The 21,760-nt window shown below is 35.7% G+C and overlaps 1 protein-coding gene across 1 annotated transcript in view; it reads right to left on the bottom strand.

Moving 5' to 3' along the window:
* Positions 1-21,760, bottom strand: part of LOC122428683 — a 673,994-nt gene that overhangs the window by 589,166 nt on the left and 63,068 nt on the right. Inside the window, exon 6 of the mRNA XM_043448696.1 lies at positions 14,158-14,440. The gene's annotated coding sequence lies outside the window, so the exon portion shown is untranslated. The remainder of the gene's footprint in view (positions 1-14,157; positions 14,441-21,760) is intronic.

Genomic DNA, 21,760 nt, shown 5'->3' on the forward strand with positions numbered 1-21,760 from the left:
TTTTCTAGTGAACAGAAGTGAATCTTTCAGAAAGACATAGGAGATTTTACACTAAACAAGTAACTATTTCTATACTGTATCTACTAAAAGTAATACAGCAACATTTGCGAGAATGTTATATTCACTGCCCTTCAACTTTGTATGATGATGTCCAAAATACCACAAATGAAATAAATAATTTTCAGAGAAAAAGCTGTGCACAAATGTCTTTAGGAGCCATCTCTGATAGCTAGAAAACAAGGATTCCTGAAGTAATTCTAAACAACATGTCTCTAGTTATTTAATCTATCTTTCTATGTTCTATATGGAAAGAAACAAAAAGATCATCCCGGGGGGAAAAAATGACTCTCTACATTTTGAAAAAGAATGTTCCTCAATCTCTTTGGGTGAAACATTTCAAACAGTCCCTTAGCGTTTGTTCATGATAAAACTGTTCTGAGGGCAAAAAACAGATTTTGCAATGTATGATTTGCTACATTAAGTCCATTCAATTAAAATGACAGAGGACCAATGTGAGGGGAAAGTATTTAAAGATCTAAAGATATGATTATTAGAGAATTTTGGGTAATGACTTAGATGGAAAGATAACTGCTTCTCATACATTCAGTGGTGATATGAATTAGTATTGAGTAATAATTAAAAGACTTAATCTACTATTTATGCAGAAGAGATGGTGAATTCACCATCTTTAAGGCTCTAATTTAGAATTTTCTCTGGTATTTATAAGGTAATACAGGCAAACCACTTAAATTCTTTGCTAGCTTTATAATTTTCCTTATTGATGAAAATCATATTCTAGTTTCCATAATGCATTAGAAAAGACTGTATCTTGCAGATAAAATTGAACTAATGAAGTAGAAACCTGAATTTAAAGTTAAATTGCTTCTTTAAATTCTTTTCCTTTATTCTAAGGACTTCACAATTGGGAGTCCAAAATGCCTGTGGCCCACAACTGCTTCCTAAGTAAGTAGCTTCAGGCAATGCTTTTCACATTATCCAAGTCTTGGCCACATTACCCTGGCCTGAAGAGCAGGAACTAGGTCAAGGCAAAGAAGACAATGTATACAGGTAATAATGAAATGTATCATCCTAATTGGAACCATCCTGAGAATAAAACAGGGGGCTATTACTAATTTCACCTAGAAAATAGGCCAAAACTTTCATCTTTTACCTTGACCATTTTACGGACAAAACTGTCCTCGGTGTAATCCAACTGGATTTAAGGACGCTTAAAGACTGCTTATAAGGGTTGCTCTATTGTAAGATGACAAAATAAAAAGAATGGAGTAAGAAACTTAATGTCCTTTATTCAAGGGAAAACAAGCTATGGATTGGGGAAGTACATTGTCTCAGAAACAGAAAAGCCCCGTTACCAAGGGATTTGGAGCAAGAGCAAGTTTTATAGGTTTTATAGAGTTATAGAAGAGACACAAAAAAACAAGGAATGCTTACCTAGGAGGCTGAGAATTTCCTTAAAAGGCTAGCAGGTCTGACTTGCTAGGGTAAGGTGAGCTAGCTAAAGCTGAGCTGGAGGATTGTAATGATGCGTGTTAGGTTTTCTAGAGTGACTTAGGTTTAGATTTGTGATCTGGGCTGGGCCACTAGGACAACTTTCAACTTTATCACTATGTAAAATGACAACAAATTCACCCAGTTTCTCTCATGAGGAGTCTAAATAAATGAGGCCAAAAATAAGGAGCAGGTAGCAACTTTGAGGGGGCTCAGTGTTGACATGAAGTTACAAGAACTGCTGTCATTGCTGTTCAGGGGCTCAGTTGTGTCCGACTCTTTGTGACCCCACGGACTGCAGCACGCCAGGCTTCCCTGTCCTACCCTATCTCCCGGAGTTTGCTCAAATTCATATCCATTGAGTCAGTGATGCTATCTAACCATCTCAGAACCGTTGGGTCCTGGAAAACCATCTGAATCCTGCAGGAGGCAGTAATTGTTCTATTCTTCCACCAGACTGCAGTACTTTGAATGTTGGAAGCATCTAGCAGCTTCCTTCCCGGGTTAAACTCACTTGCCTGGTTATCCTCATCAGGAACTCCCATCATTTACTGTGACCTGACATCATCTCCTCCCTGAAACATTAATACACAGAATAATGCAGCCTACCATGCTCATGGCATTATGAATAAATTTAAATGATCAAGGATGTTTATTTATTTGAATATTATGCAATTAAAGTTCCCAAGGCCAGGGCAAGTCATAAAGACTGTTGGACTAACCAGTAATTCCGCAATGCCCTGAAAATAGGACATGAAGTGAAAATAAATTGAGAGGCTGAAGAAGAATTTCAAAATATAAACTATGGTAAGATGGAATTATTTTGAAAGCTGTGTAAGTAATCCAAATATGTACTTAAATACTGGACTGAAGATTGTCAACTGAAACGATCAGAACAAAGATTTGATCTACTGCCATCTAGTGGATATTTTATTTATATTTATTTATTAGCAGTTGATGAAAGCAAAAACAAAAATGAAAACACATTGTCAGTCTGATTTCAAAACCTAAGGAGCCTAAAAGATTACCTGCTCCAGTGGCTTCAGCCTCACGGAGTTCTGAGGCTTCCCCAGCGCACCTTGAGCACCACACGAAGTGTAAGAGAGATGAAAGGTTATGGCTCTAAGGTCCCACCTCTAGTCCAACCAGAGGAGTACAATTTCATCTGTTCTATATTTGGGGTTTCTAACTGAATTTCACTTGAAGAAAGTACTTCACTTCTAAAAAGGAGAAGTGATGGTGAAATACCTTACCTGGACTCATGTCCATCGTTGTATAAATGGCTATGCCATTGTTTTCTAATGTCACACAAACGGCTGGTAGCATAGCCAGCAACAGAACTGAGATGTTTTGATTCCTATTCTCCTACAGAGGATTTTGGGTTAACTTCAAGTCCAACGGACTTTAAGTTCAGGGTTTTTTTTTCCTAAGGCACACAAAGTTTATTTCATTTAAAAAAATAGAGTATTTTCTTGATCTTCATTTAAAATAATTTGACTGCACTATCATGCTTGTACCATTAGAAACCTGAGAGTGGACAGGTTTATTTTGAATCTCAAAACAAATCAGTGCAAATGAAATCATGGCTATAAATTATATACTATGAATAAGTAGCTTCTATGGGCAATTGCCTCTCTTCTCCCTTAACTTCATCTAATTTTCGAGATGAAAGAGACATCACAAATCATTCAATAAAGCTATCTTTAAAAAGATTATGTCAGGTTTTATAAAACATAAAGTGATTAACTTTTCCCAGGTGCAGAGAAGTCACACAGTTTGTCCTAACTTGGTTAGTTTCTCTGCTCTTCTGATCTGCCAACTAGCAATAGCATCGAAGAATGAGAGAGTAAAAGGAAACAGGTTCATGGGAGATGGTTGTTACTGTTTGTTTGTCTATGATGGGTAAAAATTGGGGATTTCTGAGTGCTAGAAGGAAGGAGTTGGTTGAAAGGGAGGTGATATAAAAGAAAGAAAGACCAGATTTAAGAGAATACGTATAATTCAGAATGCATGTGGAGAGAAGAGACACTGTCCAGAAGTAGTGTGTCCACATTGGTAATAGCATTATTACTCTGATGTATCTCCAATGAATTTACCACAAAATAAATATTTTTATCAAACACATCGCGTCCATGCATGCTCAGTCACTAAGTCGTGTCCAACTCTTTACAAACCCATGGACTGTAGCCCACCAGGCTCCTCTGTCCATGGAAATTTCCAGACAAGAATACTGGAGTGGGCTGCCATTTCCTTCTCAACAAATATATTGATGTAGTTATATTAGCTTCTACATTTATCCTGTATCATCTCATTATAATTTGTAATTCAAAAATCCAGGGTTTTCCTACATCTATCTTATGAGCTACTTCTTCCTTTATTTTTAGTCCAAATGTACATCCGTTCCATGATACCACATAATATCATGCATCTTTTAGCATTTAAAAAAATTTACAAAATCATTTATAAGGAGGAACTTCATTATTCAAAAGATATATATATATATATTTTTAAATAGTTTTGTAACCACAGTAACTTACATGCAATAATTTAATGAGACATTTTTTCCATATCCTTCTTGAATTTTTCAAGTTTATAATTTTACTTTTATAATCAGAAATATGTATTTCAGCAAAAAAATATATTACTGTTAAAATCAGAATTTTTTAAAAAAGCAAAACAACCAAAAAATTACTTCTTTTTTCTGAGTCTACTGCAAACTATTCTGTGAACTTGGGCAAGTCAAATATCATTTCCTGGCCATACTTCTTATGCCCATTTGAAAAATAAGGGAATTAAACTAGATCATCTTAAGTCTATTTCAAACACTAAATAGCTCTGTTTTTATTATATGATTGTTCTCATTTTGAATAAGTACTGTTGTCATATAAATTGCTGATTATTTCTTTTATGGCCATAACATAAGTCAATAAAATTTTTAAATATTCATGGGCTTTATGAAGAACCAAACAAGAGAACTTGCTTTCTCCAAACAAATCATTTGAAAAGCTCTAGGATGCAGTTTTAAAAATGAATTATATACATTTGGTAGAAAATGACAATAGCCTCTCTTTCTCAGTAAGGGAAGAGAAAAATTTTCAAAGACAAATGAAGTAATAAATTAGCCATGTACATTTACATGTTGGTTACAACACAGAAGATATCAAGACTAGTAGGAATTTTATTTTCTATGCCTCTTCTTTATTAAATTATAATTAAAAATCACAGGCAACTGGCACCATCAACTTCAGGAGGGCCTAAGGTGTCAGGTAAACTATTGAGTAAAAGAAGAATATGCCCAGTAGGAATTCACTGTATAAAGTTAGCCTATATTGTGCAGCAGCCTTACTTAGACTGGGTTTAAAAATAAAGACTTCTTTTAATCCAAGTGATTTGTATAAGAAAGCAGAATCTCATCAACATACCTTATATTATTACCCTATAAAGGACCTCAAGAACAAAACTTCCATGAGAACACGGGACTTCGCTTCACTGCTGTGTTCTGTGCTGATGGCAGACTGGCGCACACAGTACTTAGCCAACACTTGTCAAAAGAATTAACCTCCTCGACTCCTTCCTGGTCTTGGTGTAGACCACAGTACTAATGACATCTGATGTTCAAGTAAGAGAATTTAATTCATCTATTACTCACTGAGTGTCTAACACATGTTAACAAAATTATCTATTACTATTGCAACCACACTTTCAAAACCTAAACTCAGTTTGTATGATCAGCAAAGTACAAATAACCCTATGAATGTAACAAAATATGATCTTGAAAATATAAATTTGGCAAAAAATGCAGGAGTTACCTTTATATTATGGGCTTCCCTGGTGACTCAGATGGTAAAGAATCCGCCTGCAATGCAGGAGACCTGGGTTCAATCTCTGGGTTGGGAAGATTCCCTGGAGGAGGGCATGGCAACCCACCCCAGTATTCTTGCCTGAAGCATCCCCATGGACAGAGGAGCCTGGCGGGCTACAGTACACGGGGTTGCAAAGAGTCAGACATGACCAAGCACAGCACAGCATACCTTTACATTATAGAAGGACCACATAATTACAAATCTAAAATGGGTTATTATGGAAATGAAAGCACACATCTTTAGTAACTACCCAGGATATCAGACATTAACTTGAAGTGTCCCTGGGGAAATAGTATGTATGGTCTCTTTCATAGACACCATACTAAAGTCTATATCTAGTGGAAGGACATGTTTCTACAGTGGTAATAACCCTGGTCAGATTATTAAATAACAAAGGTAAAAAATAATTAATGACATTTTGAAGAATCTGAGACCATCACTGCAGGGAAGGAACTGGTAAAATTTAACTCCAGAGAAAAATGAATAGCTTTAAAGAATTGAAAATCCAAACAGATCGTAATGCACAATGACACTGACATTCAAGACTATGATGCTTAATAGGATGTTAGTTAATTGCTGTTTAAAAGAAAAATGGGAGCAGGGATTATTAAAAGACAACCCTACCATAATACACTCTCAAACAACATGTAATTTCTTTGCTCTTCTTACCTTTTAACCAATAATTATACCTATGAGATATCATGACAAAGTTCAGTCACCATCATCATTATTGACACCATGAAAAAACATGCACAGAGCTTGAAGTAAATAGTTACAAACCTTATAAATGAGATGAAATCATAAAACTGACACATAAGAGCTAAAATATGATATTGACTATGGGATATTATTTCTGCACCTTAATTATACTTCTGACAATTAGTTGCATCTCAAAATCTGTATGCTTTTGAACATCCCTCTGCCTTCATCATCAGAGATCCTTACTGATTCTTTTATCTACTCAAATATGTTAAGCCCTTGAGAGTAGGGAGAAAGAAATCTTGTACCTCTTTTAAAAATGCAACTATTTTTAGTCTCAGTCATACCTAAGTTAAGATTTATAAAAATCTGATGCAATTAAATTGCACTCACAATCCCCTCAAATCAGTCAAATTAATGGAGATTTTGATTTGAAGTGCAAATAAAAGCAATCTTATTCTGTAGTCTATAGAACGTATAATACTAGAAGTCTCCTTAGAAACTGGCATTTATTGAAATCATATTGCTCTTATTGACATTTAAGCATGCACTTGAACAGGCTTTGCAATGCCCACAGAAGAGAGAGAAAGCCTAACATTATTCTGCAGGTCTTCTTACTTCACCTGCTAATTATCTTTCTTTAGTAGTCATTATAACTATCCTTATCTTATAATAAGAAAAGTGAGGCTTCTAATCTGGGCCTTCTGCTTACAATCTATCTCTTTCTTCCTGAGAATAACACAGATTGCTATAGGAAAGTGCATATCAATTATCTGACTCATGGGCATTAGACACTTGAACTGTGGGTTAAGTTTCTGTACAGAATGCCATTGATTAGGAACCTATCACTGGTCATTCCAGGGCATCACAGAATCTGAAAAAAATCAAAATATGTGTTTTTATGCATTTTTACATGTATCTTAGAACTCTTTTTTGACAAATCCAACCCATAAGGAAGGAAAAAGTAGAATAAATTAATATTAAATAATATTAGTTGCCTGGATTTTTAAAATTATACCAATTTTATTAAAATATTATACAATATTTTAGAAACTTTAATCAAACCAATATTTGATGGGATAAAACTGATAATTATAGCAATAACTTGACAACTTATTCACTTAAAGGAAAAGCTGATTGAATTGGTTTAGTAGAATCAGTAAACAAAAGTATTTACACAAGCAGGGACATATCTTGATTAAACTATATTGTATTACTGTTTACTTAAATATATAAATACACATACACACCTGGCTTCTCAGATGGTGCTACTATTAAAGAACCTGCCTACCTATGCAGGACATGTAAGAAGCTGATCTGATGCCTGGATTGGAAAGATCTCCTGGAGTAGGAAATGGCAATCTGCTCCAGTATTCTTACCTGAAAAATTCCATGGAGAGAGAAGCCTAGTGGGCTACAGTTCCCGGAGCTGTAAAGAGTCAGACATGACTGACTGAACACACCTACATATTCATTCACTCACTTATTCACACTCCTCAACTATATTCTGCACTTTGAAAAATAGAAACCACGAGTTTGTCCATCTTTATATCACCATATTTTGCAAAAATGCACAGAATCCTCACAACCTTTATCATTTGGATAAATGAGAAAACCAAGGCACAGAGAAGTTACATAACTTATAGCATATGGTTACAAGGTTATATATGTAGTGAGAATGGGAGTCTAGATTCAGAACTAGGCATTTGACCATAGATGGCAGTTCTCCTGACCACTTCTAAACTGCCCCCACAAAGTTAAGTGATAATTAAGTTTTTAATTGTTTTTAATTAATTGACATAGGTTTCCTTATTATTAGCTCTGCTTTTCATTGTGTAAAAGGAAACATCCCGAAAATAAACACCTTAAATACTTTGCTTAAATACTTTTCTGGGCAGGTTAAGAAAGCAATGAGAGAAACTACAACACTGACCTTAATTCTTGCCCACAAATAGAAAATTGTTAGTAACATTAAAATAAAGAAACCTTGTGAGGAAAAAATAATTATCAAGCTCTAACTGTACAGGAGGATAATGCAGGGCATAGGAAACACAACGTGACCCTGAAAACTGCTAATGAGCCTTAAAACACATCAATGGGCCTAGTGTCTTCCTAATACAGATTTAGTCCTGCTTCTGCCTACATTCATTATACTTTCCAAGGAGCAGTCTCTTAAATTCTAGGTGTCAGAATCATAGAACCACAGATAAAATGGAATAAACTCAAATGAGAATCATAGGGCTCAAAACTGTTGCTTTTCTAGGTTGTTGTTTTTTTTTTTTTTTGGATGAGATGTGACCATACATTATGCAACAAGACTAAACAGTCAAACTCTAATTTTATAGTAATACATACTGACTTCCAAATGAACATTAATAACAATGTTTAACTAGAGTTTCAAGAGGATAGATTTATTGTCTGCACAGTTTCTAGCACATGCTAAGTATATGACATGTTTGAGGAAGAAACAGTAAGAAAACTGAAGGAGAAACCAGACAATAATTCACTCTGAAAAGGAAGAGATTAACCATACTTCTGTTTTCTCTTCTGTTTTCCCTAAATTAAACTTATTCTGTAAATTTGACAACTTGTGACTAGATCCCTTGTCCTGACCACAAAGTAAAAGCTAGAAAATCTAGTATCAGCCACAAGATTTATCAGTAAATAGTGGCTCAGATGGTAAAGAATTTGCCTGCAATGCAAGAGACCCAGGTTCAACCCCTGGGTCAGGAAGATCCCCTACAGAAGGGATGGCTACACACTCCAGTATTCTTGCCTGGAGAATTTCATGGACAGAAGAGCCTGGCGGGCTACACTCCATGGGGTAGCAAACAGTCAAGCTCGACTGAACGACTAACACTTTCACTTTTTTCAGTAACAGAGAGATCCTCTTTTTCAGCATCCCATGGACTGCAGTGGGTTATAAACAGATGTGTAATGAGGACTAAGAAAGCTGAAATGCCTTAAGTGTCAGGATAGTCAGGATCCAGTGAGACTGTTAAGTGACATTCTGCAATTGTCAAATCAATTAGCATTAATTTTCTCATAAAGTAGGTGACATATTTAATAACTAATGTATCTAGAGAAAAGAAAAAATGGTAATATTTAATCTAATAATATTTTTTAGTGATTCACACTGGCAAAGGCATTTTAATAATATCATGACCTTACATTCGTCTAGTACTTTACTGTTACAAAATTGCTTTTGCATGTATTACCTTAAGTAATCTGAATTGTTATATGAATAGAAAAATAGAACATATTAATCTAGATATTATAGCTAGGTCAGTAGCTTTCAAAGTGATTTATAAAATATAAAAGCAAATCTATGTGTGAATATCTAAAAAAATGAACCAGATAAACTATTTTGAACATAATATAGGGAAATTCCTGGAGCCAAACAGCAATAGCACCTGTACTGTTATTCAATTTGGGCTCAGGGGTTAAGAATATGGGCTCTCAAGTCAAAATCTTTGGACTGAATCCCAGTTTTGCTGTGTCTTAGTTCGTGATTTTGACAAAATGAAGGTAATAATACCAAAGGACATGGGTACATATATGACACCCAGGTAAGTATCAGCCATTAATCCACATCATTTTTTTCCTCTTCTTGAACCAGCAACCAGTTATAGAGCCATGTATTGCTCATTAATAGTAAGACATTATCATCAGTGTTATGAAAATACTCATTATGTTCCTAAATGTACTTGATATTGCTCTTGATATTGATTGCTTTAAGGGCTAAGTTTTAAAAAATGCTAGAATATGCAAGTTTTTTAGGCCAGTTTCATTCCTTTGCCATCTTACAAATAAGTGATTCTCAGTCAAAACCTTATGGATTTATTGTATAAGCATAGGTGATTTAGCCCCACTTTGCTGATCAAGAGTTAATTTTGAAACAAGAATCATACGATTATGATATCAAAAAATCACCAACATGAAGGGAAATGCTTTATCGCTTTTGTCTAATTTTTCACTATTTTAATAAGTTTAGAAAAGACAGCAATATCATTTAGATGCAAAGACTTTCAGTTATGATGTCTCAAACCATGATGCAAAGTAACATTTGTTTTTCTTTAATTAAGATGTTCCACAGTTACTCAATCATTCTACATGCTGCTAAACATCATATTCTGAATAGAAGAGCTGGAGAGACCTCTACTATTTTTACTGAATTTGAGAAACATTTGTTCCCTAAGTGGACATAATCCATCTCTCAGTATTTGTAAGGTTCGGAAATCTACTTTTAAATATTGGGTTAGAAGAAATCATTGTTGAGATAACCTAAAACCAGCAGGGAAAAGCAACTGTCAGTTCTAACAGTACAACTCATTGATTAAAAAAAAAGTTCAGATTGGCCCCACCCAAATCTATACAACCAATCCTATAATTTAAGATACAATATTTGTGTTAGTTAAATTCAAAACCACTGCAATGTGAACTCAGATATCAGGTTTCCATTTTTTCTTTGTCACAGTCAAAACTATTTTAAAGAATTCTAATATGAATGATAATTTATTATAGTTGATTACATCGTTATAAGGTAGTGGAAAAAATACATTTCAATATGTCCAGGTTTCTTGTTTTCAACCATAAAATAGGAATCCTATATACACACAGTGTGTTGGATCACATAAGTGAATATAATTTATGTTAGCACTGTAAAATTGTATAATCCTATCTGGCTGATTTTAAAAGTACAGATTATCTGGTGGCGTGGGAAGAATAATGAACGAGTCTTTCTGAATTCTTTATAACAGTTTCAGATGTCCTAGAAAATTGATAGAACACATTCTTGGGTAAGATATATTTCCCCTCTAAGACTTTTACAAAATAGGGACTTTAGCTGATTTCCAGTACTAAAATTTCTATTTTCCTAGTTGTAAAAAGCAAAAATGTATCTATTTTCTAGTTATTTCATTCTTTTCTAATAAAATGCACTGAGCAGTCGGAAGAATAATTTTTAAAATCTAAACACTACTTGCAAACATTCTAAAAAGAATATCACTGTATGCGAAGAAATTAATTTCCACTTTGCAGTAAGTACGGTAGGCAAAAGTGTGAACTTCTATAGATGAGTAGCATAAAATCAACCATATTTTCCCCAAAGGTTATCAGATTATATCAAAACACATAGAAATATACTCTTAAAAGATTACTATACTAGCTTGTAGATTAAAAATGCATAATATCTCAGTGATAACACTAGGACTCAAGATTTCACATTTCCTGAGCATTTCAACATTAATTGCTTACGTCTTCTAAGTAATTAATTCTTTCCTATCATTAACAGTTGAGCTCAATACCGTAATTTGCTTATCCTGGCTCTTTTACAATTAATCTACATCAATTTCATTTATCTTTAAGTTTTAAAACACCGGGCTAAGTCAGCTTAATTCCACACTTGATAAATGAAAAGATTCACAACTCCCAGAGCTGGTTATTTAAGGAAAATAATGTAACAACCATTTACTCTGAGCTTGATAGTAAACGGCCAGTGCAAAGAGAGACGTAAAACAAACAAGGTAAAACTGATATTTGTGGTGTCACAGTAGCGATAGTTGACGACAACAACAGTAACTGGAATTTGTAAACCCTCCCTCTACAAATTACAATGCAATTTTAACTTATTAATTAGAACACTGACTTAAAACTCAGAAGCATAATATTATCCTTAGAACTAGAGATGGTGGGATGAATTCAACATGTCTCTGGCCCCAAGGGGCTTTCAGTCTAGTGGGAAAAATAGGCACACACGTGGCCCTAGAGCAATGCTGACTGCCACACACACAATAATGGAAGCACAAAGAGAGTGATGGAAAAGTGAGAGGTTCTGGCCACAGTGATTTGAAAAGGTTTCACAGAAGAGGGAACGCTTAACCTAGCCCCTAGGATTCACTAAGCAAAGAAGGATTCAGATATCTAAAAAAAGGCAGGAGTGTGTAATGGAGGAGTATTCCATACAACTCTATGCTAGCAGGGTATTGAATTCTCACAGATAAGGAATAACAGAGGTGAACATTATCAGATCAAGGTCAGAACAAGAGAAAGAATCAGAGCCACTCCTTGAACTTTTCGCTCTTGGGTCAAATGGTTCCTGCTTTATCACATGGCTTCCTTCCTGATTTAGGGCAAGACTTCTCTGCCCTGACAACCATCTCCACCCTCCATTTATTCTCCTGTGCTGCCACGCCCTTTGCAGGACCTTGCTAGGATGTCCAGAGGAAAACACAGAGGCAGCCATGTCTTCATAAAACACATTACATTTCAGCTTGTGTCTCAAAGCCCAATGAACACACTGAGGTCTGTCTGGAGGTACCCTTTCCTCACCGCTCTCCGACATTTCAGAGGACTGGGAACTGCAGGCTCAATAAAGCTGCGATCCATTCCTCTACACCTTCCATTTTTCTCCCTCAGTTTTGTCAAGTGTTCCCAATTCCAAGAAATCGTAATTCAGAATGTGGGGGAGGTTACGGAGTTTTGGCTCGGGAGGTCGTGCAGATGTTATTCCTTAAGGAAGACGATCATGATTGCCTATGTGAGTAATGGCTGTGAGTCGGCTAGAAGCCAAAAGTTCTCTTATAGCAGAATGTATAAACCATTCTCCTACTGAAAGAAGACCCCCAGTAGGATAATATATTATTACACATGATTCAAATTACAGGATCTGCAGCAGGGGAGCTCATGACTGATTCAGGACAGTCGCTCCCTGAATACTGATGATGGGATGATGGAATGCCTCATGAATTAAAAGGGCCGTGGTTTAGCGTCTAAATCCTTCATATGCTTTAAAAAGTGTCTCTGCCTATCACTATATTCTTTAAGCTTCTTAAACGAGTCATGCAGCGTTATGAAACCCTTGTCGATGTTTTAAAATTCCATGTCTTTGAATAATTATACTCAAAGTATTCTTTAAAAAGGAAGACAATGAAACTATCTTCTCTGCTAGAAAACTGTATCCCTTTAACGCCAATATGCAATAAAGATATGGCTTAAGAGAAATCGCATTTAAGTGTGACCCAGTTTCCGCTCTTTGGGATTCTCTAAAGCAACCTGAAAATCTTCACATGCCACATGTTCTTGGCTTTTTAAGTTATCTATAGAACAAATGAGTTTATCTCTGACAAACTAAATATAAATGTACAAGGCAAAATTGTGTTTCCAAAGGTTTTCTGCTGATTAAATGTACTCATTCCTAAATATTATTTATCTTGCTCTCTTTTGGTTATATAACAAAGCAATAAATTTTCTAAAGGTATTACATTGGGAATGGAGATCAGGCATTTTTATAGAAACACTAAGGCAGATGTTAAATATTACACATTCTGAAAAACAAATGGCTGCGATATATTCTGAAATAATATGTGAGCTCGTCCTTAACTTCTTTTCAATTGGTCCTTGCATTCTGTTTTTCTCGTAAATGGATGCAAATCAGGTGCATTGTGCTAAGATGGGAAGAGAGAGATCTGTCCAGAAATGACCTCAGTTCTATTCATTAATAAAATGACACATTGGCTGAGAGCAATAAAGAATAAAATATAACAAGAGTGAACTTTCCTCCCTGTAACAGATGCACATAAGTGATTTTTGGATAAAGCACTGTATGCAAAAATGGCCACTGCAGCATAAAATCTGGACACGTTAAAGGAAGCTCTAAGATGCAGATTTCTTGGAAAAATTGCCACCTCCAAGACAATGTACCCACTTATTCTCCATTACTTTACACAATCCTGAATCCCCACTTGCCGAAAGCATGCCGTTCCTAAGTGGGGAGTTGGGTCAGATAAAATAAATGTTTAATTTTTTCTAAGATTTTTTTTTTTTTAGAAGAAGGTAATTTGGCAAGGTCAAAGCAAAATAGAATTGCACCCAGAATCACTTTCAGTGACAGCAAACACCCATGGAGGGAGAAAAAGAAGGTAGAAGCTATCAGAGAGAATATAGCCACATTTTTGCATAGCGGTTTAAATTATGCCAGCAGAATAATTAATGGAAGGACCTAATACAGGGAAGGGGGGGTTACAGGAAAGAGGGGAGGCTATGTTAAACAAAGTTCATTACTGCATGATGTAAATGAGTTTCTCACCAGTGATGTCACTGATTGGCTGAGCTGCAGAGCTGGCTTCGAGCATGGCCGGATTGGCTGCTAGCTCTTCTGGTGCCTGCCTGCTTGGGCAGCGGTTGAACCAGATACTTTCTGTCTCTCTTGTTGTCGTTTGAAGCAAATCTTGTTCAGCCCAGCTGTGTCTCCATAGTAGTGGCACCCTAAGAGAGTCTCCCTCCTGCTTCCCACAGCCCGGCTGTGAGGCGGTCGCTGCTGTGGAATGCCAGCACTTGGCACCAAGCCCAGACAGCGTTCTCAGATCCATCTATAACACACACATACAAAAAGAAAAATAAAAAAAAAAGCAGTTCTTTCATCTGAATTGCATCCTAAGGAGGATTAAGAAGGCTTCTATTGCTACTGATTTGTGTCCTTTCAATTTGATGGCTAAAATAGTTTTTGAAACACAGTATCCTCTCATCTGCAGTAGAACACCATTGGTTCAAATGAGTTTAAAAAAAAAAAAAGATAGGAGGGAAACCCCCTCTCCCATGTTTACCTTGATTACAGGAAAATAATTCTTCATTTCCCTCCTAAGCACCATAACTGATGTTTATGGTCCCCTCCCAGAATTTTAAACTCTCAGCAGTTCTAATTATATCCGAGTCATTATTTTCAGGTTAAGACAAGGGGTCTTAATTAGCATTCTTTTTTAGCTATGCGAAATGAGACAGGGCATGAAGCAGAAACGATCTATGGAGAGGCAGAGAGAGAGAGAAAGAAAAAAAAAAAATCTGTGCAGCTTTTACAGTTGAGCTGACACCCCCGCCTTCCCCACTCTCCCTCCACCCCCCTTGCAAAAAAAGAATGCAGTCATATGAACTTTACCAGACAATGGAGTACCTACAGGCTCTCCCCTAGACAAGTCCTTTATAACCAGCCAGAGCTATGTGCTGCAGACAGTGGCCAATCGGCAGGCTCCTTTCTGCAGCAGGAACACAATAGGTGCACTGGCCACACTGTCCTCCTAGCCCCTGACAGCAGTTCAGGTTCATTTATTGTACACGGGAAGCACATATGTCTTTAATAGTCACTGTGAAATTATCAGTGAGGCTGTCTTTATTTCACCATAATTACATCAACCTAATTACTGCGCACAAGCTGCAATAGCACTGTTTGTACAGAGTGGCGCATGGGCATGCAAGCCAGAAAAATATGCATGAACATGCTTGCTTATTTCAATAATAAAATCCCCCAATTATTTCTTTCCCAGAGCTTAATGCTTCCTCCAGAACACTCTAGTGGATATAGTCATCACTTCTTCTTTTCAAAAGAAAAAAAGTGCAGATACATTCAAGTGTGTGTATGTGTACATGCATACGTGTATAATTTAAACACTATTTTAGCCATTTATAGAGGGGTAAGGTATAGGGGTGGAACCTAGTCAGCAATAAAAGGTTACTGAGGATCTAAGGCATGAACCCCTTATCACTAGGCATTAGAGCAAAATAATAAGTGAATCTGCATTCATCACCGTAGTCATACATAGAAGCCGATTTATTTGGAGTCCAACCGTCATGAGCATTTGCATATGTCACATTTATGTATTTCCATGTTACATAATTACAGCGTATTGGGCAACAATGACTCAATGCTTGAAAAACAAAAATCTTTGCTTTTCCTCTATTAGTCGAACAGAGGTGGGTACAGTCTGAAGTGGGAAACGCCCGCTATTTTTTTTTAATTTTATGCATGTTTCATTTACATATTCATGAACAGAATAGTTGTTATGACCGCTGATTCTGCAGCAGGAGATGAAAAGGCAGGATTCAGCATACAGAGTGTATTCATTTTGAGGGGGAGAGTGGCAGCATATGATGACCAGGAAGAAAAGATATTTGGGGTTTCATTTGGGAGATACCTCATTATATAATAAAAGATCTGAGTAGACAACCTATCAAAAAATGTATAACGAACCTAGGAGGAAAAGCAATTTGCATTGTTCATGGCCATTCAGTTACTCACACTGTAAAGAAATAAGCATTTTGAAATGGAAATTTCTGGCTCAAATCTTTGCAGGTAAATAAAACTGCATTTTGTTTTCTGGCTACTTAGAAGATTACGAAAATGGCATGTGCTCAGCAGCTCTGCATTTCTCATTATTTTATAATTTACATACTTCTTGTTCCAAAATCAAAATGCTAAACTTTAAGCACTGATTATGTTCTAAGATAGAATTTTACCAAATTTTACCTAAATTTTTTATATATTTTTATTTTTACCTTATGATTCTCTAATCAAGAATAGAATTCATCATCACAGTGGGCATATTTAGAGAAACAGTAACTCATCTATTTCCATATAGATACATGTATATAATACATATTCATCCTCACTACAGAGAAAGAACCCCACTAATGTTATTTTATCAACATATTTTATCATCCCCTTTTTATTAATGTTTGCAAGATTTGTATTATAAAATGTATTCAAGTTGATTTTGAATTTTGTAAGCATGTGTATGTGTATGTGTGTCTCTGTGTTTTTAATACAGCTCTTCTATCGACACTTTCCCAAAATCTAGTTTTGGTAGGAGGGATAAGTGAGGCAAATTCCTAAGTAGACCAGTAAGAGACCACAAGACTCAATTATAAAAAACAAAAATAATATAAGAAATGACTGTATCTATAATTCTGAACTGCTGCATACATTGAAATCAAAACACCTGAAATCAAAGGCATAATTTGGTTACTTGATACATAAAGTAAGATGCTTCTTCTCTAAGTGATTGCAGGAAAACTTAAGAAGCTACTTGCAACACTTTATTGATGGTTTTCCTAAAAAAATATAGTCTTTCTAAATCTTCAAGAAAAACATGAAGATTTCCTGGTAATCAAATTAAGATATGTAGACTTCTACATCTCTCTCTTTCATCCCTCCCTCCCTCCCTTCCTCCTCTCCTTCGCTCTCTGTCTCTCTCACACACACAGAAATAAATATATATAAAATCATGACTGTCCTTTTATTATAAGAATTTGCAATTCTTCTAGTTATCTCAATTTTTGGTCTCTCACTGAACAAAAAAACTTATGAAAGTCCAAACGGAAAATGGTAATACTTAATTGCTAGTTATCCTTATTGCTAAGTAAAAATCAAAACAGGGGAGAAGGTTTCATAATATCACATACATTTAGATTCCACTAGCACATAGAACAGAGTCGGACACGACTGAAGTGACTTAGCAGCAGCAGCAGCAGCCGCAGCACATAGAACACATTTGGAAATTCACTGTTATACAAAGGATTTTGATGAGTATGCTAATTTTAAAAACAAGATTAGTTAATAGTCCATATCTGACTCCCTTAAATAGAGATTTGCAATGACCACTAGAAATAAAAGAGGCCTTCCTTAAGTACTACAATTCATTAAACCACACAAGGGTTTCTACTCCTTATTATAACATTCTGTCATAGTTTGAGTTACTAGATATATTTGAAAACAACATTGCATTTTTCATAATATTTTAGTATTATACTTTCCTATTCTTCTCACATCTCAAATACAAAATGCAACTATGAGCTATTAGCATACTACCCAAACCAAAATAACTTTGCAGTAAAATCTTATTTGGGATCATTGTACTAGAAAACTTAGACCTAAGCTATACCTTGGAGATTGAATCCATTCATTTTAGACATGAAACTAAAGAAAATTAGTAACTACTTAATGTATTTCCACCCATCACTCTGCCATCCTATATTAAAAATATGGTTCTGACCTGTTGTCAGGATATTCTTAACTAGTAGAGTTTTACCAAAGATAGGGAATTTATGGCATCTTCCCATAAAATCAAAGACGTGCATTTATAAGATAATGTATGGAGACTGCCGTCTGTTTTCCCACAGTGGAATTAAACTAACCCCTTTATAAAGATCAAAAGCATAACCTTAGACTTATAGTCATGATCTCACCAAGAGTCAACTCAGCACAAACTGGCTGTAAGAATGTGAAATAACAGCCAATCACATTAACCTTATAAATAATAAAGGGCATTCCATACAGAGATCCAACTTCGAGATGTGAAAATAATACGTTAAAGAGTAACTTGTCAGTCTCCTGATGTGACTCATTCTCATTAAAAAAATAATCCATTTTAATAAGTATGGGAAATATTCACAGTGTAATCAACGTTAAGAAACCACTGTTTATGTCTTTGTCAACACAATGACAAGCATCCAGGTGACAAAACAAGATGCGGCTAATCATCAGGATAGCTCTAAATATCTGGCTGTTTTTGTGCCCACAAACTCATTGCTTGAAATATCAGTGTGTGTGTGTTGGATTCAAAGTGAATATTCTTGAACTCATTAATAATGAACATTTTTATGGGATTTGAGAAACAGGATTTTTAGAGGTGTCACTTTTGGATCATCCAATACATAAATCTGTTTCCAAATAATACCTTTTAGAGCATAGTTATGATTAAGCTCATTTATGTTGACCTCAAAACTGTTAGCAGTGCACTACGTATGAAAATACAGCACTTTACACCACAGTTTGTAAAACTCATTTCTCTTGCAATGTTTCCAGTTGTTTTAATTAAGATTGTTTATTAAAGGTGCACTTTATGAAAAAAATAACAAATTAAGACATCTAAATACCCAATAGAAAAAAAAAAATTCAAGCAGATTAATCACCTAAAAAGACCTGGAAAGAGAAATGAAAATCTTTCATCTGAGAAGTTGTCACCAAGCATCTGAAATATCTGTCTTTGGATAATAATTTTTTCTAAGTAAAAATTGTTTTTAACATCTAGGATGAATAAAAAAGAAATGTTCTACATAAGCCATAAGATATATGCAAAATTGTATTATGCAGTGGTTGCTAAATCTGTCATTAACAAAAAAGTTAATCAGATTGTACCTCATAATATAAGTGCAGTGAAGTAAAAAAGAAAAAAAATGAACTACAGCACAGACAAACAAAGAAAACATAGCTTCCCCATTTAAAAAGTGGTCTAATTTTTGTCAAATGCTCATCCCATTAGGTGGTTGGAGGTAGTAAGGGAAAATTATTTTCCAGTTAATTTATGTCATTCTTTTATGCTTCAATAGCCTCTTCTAAGTTATTCCCTGTGTGGCAGACATAATAATGGTCCTCCAAAAATGTCCACATCTTAATCCTCAGCATCTGTAACTATATTACATTACATGGCAAAGGGGAATTAAATAAACTGATGGAATTAAGGTGGCTAATCAGATGATTTTAAAATAGGAAGATTATCCTAGATTATCTGCATAGGTCCAAATTACCCTCAAGGGTCCTTTAAAGTGGAGGAAGGAAGCAGGAGAGTTAGAGAGAGATGTGATTATGGAAGAATGCAACATTGCTGACCTTTAAAATGGAAGAAGAGAGCTAGGAAGGTAGGCAATCTCTAAAAGCTAGAAAAAGAAAGAAACAGCTTCTACCTCAGAATCTCCAGAAACAGAGCCCTCCCAGTACCTTGATTTTAGCCTGGTGACAACCATTTGGGACTTCCAACCTCAAGAACTACAAGATAGTACATTTGTATGGTTTTAAGCCACTAATATGTAGTAATTTGTTGCAGCAGCAATAGGAAACCAATAAAAGCCATCTTTTGAATAAGTTAAGGTCTTAAGTTTAATCCCCCTGTCCTCTAAAATAAGAGGGGGAGGAATGAACTTATAGATCTTGTGGTTCTAAGGAGTGGAAATCTGTCCTTGATGATATTTTCTTGACTATGAGTTGTCTTGTCTCTGGATTCCTGTGTCTGGGTTTACTAAGGTAGAGTAACTGATCTGGACCTATTGAAGCATTGTGCTGGCTCCCCACATTGAAATTATTGCATGTCACCACTTTTTCCTCCTCTCAGTATCTTCTTCATGTGTAGCCCCTTAATTCCAGCTTCAGGCTTTTGTTGCCATCTCATTGCATTATGCATCTGGGCACCAAAACAATGTTTGAATACTCTATAAATTTTGTGATCATAATGAACTGGTAGACTATCTCCATGTCTTCATTTTCGACACCACATTCAGGGACTACAGTCCTCCTCTTTTTAAAAATTAATTAATTTATTTTAATTGGAGGCTAATTACTTTATAATATTGCAGTGGTTTTTCCATACATAGACATAAATCAGCTATGGGTATCTATGTGTCCCACCATCCTGAAACCCCTACCCGCCTCCCTCCCCACCCCATCCCTCTGTGTGGTCCCAAGCACCAGCTTTGGGTGCCCTGCTTCATGCATTGAATTTGCACTGGTCATCTATTTTACATATGATAATATACATGTTTCAATGCTATTCTCTCATATCATTTTTTTTTTCATTTTATGCCCAATTTCTTTGGCTATGAGAAGTTTCTCCTCTCTTTCCTTCTGCTTCCTTCAGTGGCAGCACCAAATTTATCTACTGGTGTATTTAATTAAAAAAAAAACTTTGGGACTTTAGCCCAGAGAAAGAAGAGCAAGGACACATATATGTCCTATTGTTTTTTCTTCCATTTGTCTTTCCCCACACTCACTTAGGTCAGAAGGGTTAGGACTGTTTGTTCTAATATAATATTTTCTTTCATATAATACCATCTTCCTTCATGAGGTGGCACTCAGAAATTCTTCTTCACTGAGGCCAAATAGCAGAATGACAATAGAGGAATATGGCAAATATGATTTTCCAGGATAAAAGTGTATTCATTTATTATTTTCAAAATATTATACTCATGGACTTCTGGTTAAAAAGGTAGGTATGATCTCAAAACTGTACTAAAACTACAGAAAATGTAGTATTAATAAGGAAGAACAAAGAAGGAAAACAAAACAAAATTTTTAAAAGTGGAGCGAAATTTTGAGAGTGGGATAGTTACTGACTGACCTATAAGACCTGAGAAAACTAGATCTTGAGCCAGCAGCAGATAAAGCCTAAAGACCTCCCAAGAAATTTTAAAGCATCAGAAGCACCAGATGCTTTGGGAAATGAGGACAGAGAGAGGCATAGTTGAAAAATGGTTAGATTTTGGTTGCGTTGTGTTAGTTGCTAAGTCATGTCCAGCTGTTTGTGACCCCATGGACTACAGCCTGCCAGGCTCCTCCGTCCATGGGACTCTCCAGGCAAGAATACTGGAGTGGGTTGCCATTCCCTTCTCCAAAGATTATGCTTACCAAAAAGTCAAATCCTTGTAACTCTTTCTTCACTCCATGTCTGTAGGCAAATTCCTATTTCACAGTATAGCATTAAGTCTGGAGACTTATTTTCTGAAGAAGGTGAAACACAGTTTACACACTTGAGGAAGAATTCCCATACTCTAAGGAGTAGTTTTAAATCAATCTATACACTCTAGCTGGTGGAGGGTTCTGACAACATGTGGTCCGCTGGAGAAGGGAATGGCAAACCACTTCAGTATTCTTGCTTTGAGAACTCCAAAAACAGTATGAAAAGGCAAAAAGATAGGACACTGAAAGATGAACGCCCCAGGTCTGTAGGTACCTGATATGCTACTGGAGAAGAGTGGAGAAATAACTCCTGAAAGAATGAAGAGATGGAGCCAAAGCAAAAACAGTGCCTAGTTGTGCATGTGACTGGTGATGGAAGCAAAGTCCAATGCTGTAAAGAGCAATATTTCAT

This window comes from Cervus canadensis, chromosome 27, assembly GCF_019320065.1.
Source record: "Cervus canadensis isolate Bull #8, Minnesota chromosome 27, ASM1932006v1, whole genome shotgun sequence".
Taxonomy (NCBI): domain Eukaryota; kingdom Metazoa; phylum Chordata; class Mammalia; order Artiodactyla; family Cervidae; genus Cervus; species Cervus canadensis.